Source organism: Neofelis nebulosa, chromosome 1 (genome assembly GCF_028018385.1).
Source record: "Neofelis nebulosa isolate mNeoNeb1 chromosome 1, mNeoNeb1.pri, whole genome shotgun sequence".
Lineage (NCBI taxonomy): Eukaryota > Metazoa > Chordata > Mammalia > Carnivora > Felidae > Neofelis > Neofelis nebulosa.
Window position 1 is genome coordinate 233,296,342 of NC_080782.1, and position 6,384 is coordinate 233,302,725.

A 6,384-nucleotide genomic window follows, 5' to 3' on the forward strand; every position below is an offset into this window, starting at 1 on the left:
TTCATCCTCTATATTTCAACTTAGGTTGAAATATAGGTGTCTCTTAGGTGTCTCTTCTCCATGATGTGTTCCCTGAGTCCTTCTCCTGTGTTAAGTCCCTTTCCCTCTGTGCGCCCAGAGCCTCCCCTACTTGATTAGTACTTGATCACTCCATGTCTCCATTTACCATCCTGCATCACTCACTGAACAGACAGAACAGTAGGAGCAGAGGATGCGACTATTTTAACACAATTATAAGTGTAGTGAACATTACTAAACACTCGCATGCTACTCATTGTGCTAAATGCCTTGGGTGGCATATCTCATTTAATCTTCATAGACCTCATCAACATGCATTAGCCACAGAATCTGATGCTGGCTGAGTTAAATACCGAAAGTAAATGGGGGATCGGGGTGGGGGAGGGCGTGGAGTAATTCACAGAATCCAAGAAAAAGTTCAACAACAAAGTTGTGGTTGGGAATCAGGGAAGTCCTGGGAATTTAGGACGGTATGTACCAGGTGCTGCCCTGTAGAAGATTCACATCAAACAATTACTACGTGAAAACATCCTAACACTCATACAAGAGGGAGGAATATTTCTGTAAAGAAAACTCTTTTCAGCTTTATTGAGGCTTAATTGACAAAAAAATTGTAATTATTTAAAGTGTACCACACAATGATTTGATATACATATACATTGTGAAAGGGCTCCCACCATTGAGTGGATTAACATGTCAATCACCTCATATTTACCTTCTACTCTTATATTTTCTGTTTCTGGTAAAAAAAAAAAACACTTAGGTGCTACTCTCTTTGCACATTTTAATGATACAACCCAGTATTATTAACCATAGTCACCATGTTACACATTAGATACTCAGACCTTATCCATCTTATAACTGACAGTTTGTAATGTTTACTGACCTCTTTCTTTTTAAAAAAAATTTTTTTTAACGTTTATTTATTTTTGAGACAGAGAGAGACAGAGCATGAACGGGGGAGGGGCAGAGAGAGAGGGAGACACAGAATCCAAAGCAGGCTCCAGGCTCCGAGCCATCAGCCCAGAGCCTGACGCGGGGCTCGAACTCACGGACCGCGAGATCGTGACCTGGCTGAAGTCGGACGCTTAACCGACTGCGCCACCCAGGCGCCCCTTTCCTGACCTCTTTCTATTTCCCCCGCCCCCCCCAGACTCTGGCAACCACCTTTCTATGCTCCATTACTAGGAGCTCTGTGTTTGTTCTTAGATTCTACATATAAGTGGTACGATGCAGTATTTGTCTTTCTCTTTCTGCTTATTTCACTTAGCATAATGCCCTCTAGGACCATCCAGGTTCTTGCAAATGGCATTGTTTCCTTCTTTTTAAAGGCTGAATAATATCCAATTCCGTGTGTGTGGATGTGTGGATGGATGGATGGATGGATAGATAGATAGATAGATAGATAACATTTTCTTTTTGCGTTGAGCCATTGACAGACACTTTAGGGTTTCCATCTCTTGGCTATTGCAAATATTGCTGCAATGAACATGGGAGTGCATATATCTCTTCAAGACAGTGACTTCCTTTTTAAAAGTATATACCCAGAAGTGGGATTGCTGGACCATATGGTAGTTCTATTTTTAATTTCCCGAGTTAGTGACTAAAAAATTTGTCATAGTGGTTGTACCAATTTACATTGTTTGCATAAAATAGTGTACCTAGGTTCCCTTTGCTCCATATCCTTTCTGACATTTTTGATAATAGACATTGTGACAGGTGTGAGTGGATATCTCTTGTGGCTTTGATTTGCATTTCTCTGATGACGAGTGATATTGAGTACATTTTCATGTACCTGTTTGCCTTTTGTATGTCTTTGGAAAACTGTTAATTGAATTATTTGATTTTTTTGCCATTGAGTGTATTTTTTTTCCTTCTGTAGTTTGGGTATTAACACCTTATTAAATTGGAAAATATTTTCTCCCACTTCATAGTCTGCATTTTTATTTTGTTAGTTGCCTTTGCTTTGCAGAAGTTTTTTTGTTTGATGTAGTCCCACTTGTTTATTTTTGCTTCTGTTGCCTTTGCTAGGTATGAAATCAAAGAACTATTGCCAAGACCAATGTCAAAGAACTTACCCTAATGTTGTCTTCAAGGAGTTGTATGGTTTCATGTCTCGTGTTCAAGTTTTTAATCCACATTGAGGTGGCTTTTGTGTGTGGTGTAAAAAGGGGTCTTTATTCTCCATGTGGGTATCCAGTTTTCCATCACCACTTATTAAAGACCCTATCAATGGGGCGCCTGGGTGGCTCATTCGGTTAAGCGGCCGACTTCGGCTGAGGTCACGATCTCGCGGTCCGTGAGTTCGAGCCCCGCGTCGGGCTCTGGGCTGATGGCTTGGAGCCTGGAGCCTGCTTCCGATTCTGTGTCTCCCTCTCTCTCTGACCCTCCCCCCGTTCATGCTCTGTCTCTCTCTGTCTCAAAAATAAATAAACGTTAAAAAAAAATTAAAAAAAAAAAAGACCCTATCACTTCCTCATTATACACTGTTGTTTCCTTTGTCCAATATTAATTGACCATTTCTGTTCTGTTCCATGGACGTATGTGTCTGTTTTAATGCCAAGACCGTACTGTTTTTGATTACTAGAGTTTTGTAATGTTTGAAATCAGTGTGATGCCTCCAGGTTTGTTCTTCTTTCGTAAGATTGCTTTGACTATTCAAGGTTATTTGTAGCACCGTACGAATATTAGGATTGTCTTCTCTGTTTTTGTGAAATATTCAGTTGGAATTTTGACAGGGGTTGTGTTGAATCTGACGGTTACGTTGAGGAGAATGGACATCTTAACAATACTAATTCTCCAAATCCATGAACATCAAATACCTCTGTTTACTTTTGTCGTCTTCAGGTTCTTTTACGAGTGTTTCATAGTTTTCAGTGTCTAGATCTTTCACTTCTTTGGTGAAACTGATTCCTAAACATTTTGTTCTTGATGCTGTTGTAAATAGAATTGTTTTCTTCATTTTTCTTTCTAATAGTTCATTGTTAATGTATAGAAAATGGCGGTTTTGTATCCTGCAACTTTAGAAATTCACTTATTTTTTCCAATGGGTTTTTTTTTTTTGGTGAAATCTTTAGGGTTTGTCCTGTTTCTGATTAAAATGAAAACTTTCAGCTTTTCACTGTTAGGTACGATATTGGCTCTGGGCTTGTCATAATGTCATAATGTTGAAGTACATTTCTTCTATAAATAACTTGTTGAGAGTTTTGATCATAGAAAGATGTTAAATTTTGTCCAATGCTTTTACTGTATCTATTGAGGTGACCATATAATTTTTATGCTCTATTTTGGTAATGCAGTTTAACACATTGACATATTTATGGATGCTGAGCCATCCGTATATCCCTGGAATAAATCCCACTTGATCATGGTGTATGATTCTTTCCTTAAATTTATTGAGTTCACTTTGCTAATATTTGTTGAAGATTTTGCATCTATGTTTATCAGAGATACTAGCCTATAATTTTCTTTTCGTGTAGTGTCCTAGTCTGGCTTCGGTGTCAGGGTAATGCTGGCCTCATAAAATGAGTCTGTAAGTATTCTCTCCTCTTCTAATTTTTAGAAGAGTTTGAGAAGAATTGGTATGAAATATTCCTTAAATGTTTGATACACCAGTAAGCCGTCTGGTACTGGGCTTTTTTGTAGTTATTGGAAAATATTTGATTACTGATTCAATCTCCTTACTAGTAATTAATCTGTTTGGCTCTCCTGTTTCCTCATGATTGATAGGTTATATGTTTCTAGGAATTTATCCATTTCTTCTAGGCTATCTAATTTGTTGATATGAGTTTTTCCTAATAGTTTCTTATGATTCTTAGCATTTCTGTGGTATCAGTTATAATGTCTTACTTTTATTTCTGATTTTATATATTTGAGTCTTCTCTTTTTTGTTAGTCTAGCTAAAAATTTGTCAGCTTTTTTTTTACCTTTAGGAAAACCAGCTTTTAGTTTTGTTTATCTTTTCTATTGCCTTTTTAGTCTCCAGTTCATTTATTTCCACTGTGACCATTTTCATTTCTACTAACTTGGTAACAGTTTGTTCCTCTTTTTCTAATCACTTGAGGTATAATATTAGGTTGTTTACTTGAGATATTTCTTTTTTTCCCTAACATAAGTGTTTATTGCTATAAACTTTCCTCTTAGAATTGCTTTTGCTGCATTCTATACATTTTATTATTCTCTGTTTCCATTTTCCTTTGCTCAAGATATTTTTTATTTCAAATTTTAATTTCTTTTTGACTCTTCAATTATTCAAAATCATGTGGTTTAACCTCCACACACTTGTGAATTTTCTAGTTTTCCACCTGTTACTTATTTCCACTTTCATACCATTGTGGGCAGAAAAGGTTATTGAAATGATTGTAGTGTTCTTTAATTTATTAACACTTGTTTTATAATGTAACATATGATCTTTCCCAGAGAATGTTCTATGTACCTTTGAACAGAATGTGTATTCTGTTGCTATTACACAGAATCATCATCATCTTCTTCTTCTTCTTCTTCTTCCTCTTCTTCTTCTTCTTCTGGACACATTTTTGTTATCTGTTGTTTCCAAATTTGAGTCTTCATGAAGATGAGAGGAGACTGTTATGATTTCCAAACAACTCAAGTAAGTCACTGGAGAAGCTCCAAAGGCCAAGTCATCAGGATGCAAATGACAGGAGTGTGCTCCTGGATGCCTCCATTTATTCAAGGGGAACTGGAGGCACTGGTCAGCACAGGCCTTACATGGCTAGCCTCTCTCTATCCACCCCAGTCTGGTCAACCATAACAGCCAACACAATCAATATATAGAACAGTCCCATCATCCTCCAAAATGGAATATTTTAAAAGTGTGTCATGCATAGAATCTATTCACTAAGTGTTGGTAGGTGAGGGGGCGGAGAAGGAGGATGACATATGCCACTATCTAATTGTACAACACCTGGAATATAGTAGATGCTCATTAAGTAACTATTGACTCATTGGAGGCAAGCTTTAAAGCTTCCCCCACGTAGAATATTTCTATATGTATCTGTCAGGTCCATATGGTCTAACATGTGGTTTAAGTCCAATGTTTTCTTACTGACTTTCTATCTGGATGATCTATCCAATGATGAAAGTGGGGTATTAAATTTTCCTACTTTTATTGTATTGTTGTCTATTTCTCCCTTCAGGTCTGCCAGTATTTGTTTTATATTTTTAGGTGCCTCACTCTTGGATGTGTAACTATTTACAAATGTCATCTTCTCTTATATATATATATCAAGATATATCAAGATATATGTCAAGATATATATATCAAGAGAAGATGACATTTGTAAATATATACATACACATATATGAACTTTTCATTATATAATGACTGTCTTTGGAGAATTTAATATATTTACATTTAGAGTAATTATTTATAGATACGGAGTTACTATTGCTACTTTGTTAAATGTTTTTTGACTGTTATATAATTCATTTGTCCCTTTCTTCCTCTCTCATTCTCTTCTCAATACAGAACATTGGTGGTTTTCTGTATTGGTATGCATAGATTCCTTTCTTTTTATCTCTTGTATGTCTATGGTAAGTTTTTACTTTTGATTCCTAGTAGGTTTACATAAAACATCTTCTAGTTATAACCATCTATTTTAAGCTAATGACAAGCCTGAATACATACAAAGTTCTTCATGTTTACATTACCTTCCACATTGTATGTTTCGTTTTTTGATGTTACAGTTTACACATTTTAAAAATTTATATTGAGAGAGATGGTGGGGGGAGAGCGTGTGTGAGCAGGGAAGGGGTCGAGAGAGAGAAAAAGCAGGAATCCCAAACAGGCTCTGCACTGTTAGAGCAGAGCCTGATGGGGGCTTGATCTCACAAACTGCAAGATCATGACTTGAGCCAAAATCAAGAGTCAGATGCTTAACCAACTGAGCCACCCAGGGGCCCCACAATTTACATATTTTTATATTGTGTATCTATTAGCGGATTATTACAGTTATACTTATTTATAATACTTTTGTCTCTTAACCTTTATACTAGAGTTATAAGTGATTTTCCTACCACCATATAAATGTTCGAATATTTTGATTTTAACTATATATTTATCTTTACCAGTGAGTTTAATACTTTCATATGTTCTCATGTTACTAATTAGCATCTTTTCTTTTAGCTTGAAGAACTCTCTTTCACATTTCTTATAAGACCAATCTAGTGGTAATGAAATCCTTGAGCTTTTGTTTGAGAATTCTATGTCTCCTTCAATTCAGAAGGACACGTTTTCCAGATAGAGGATCCTGGTTGGCAGTTTTTTCTTTTAGTACTTTGAATATATCATGATACTCCTTCCAGCCTAAAAAGTTTCTTCTGAAAAATCTGCTGATAGTATAAGAT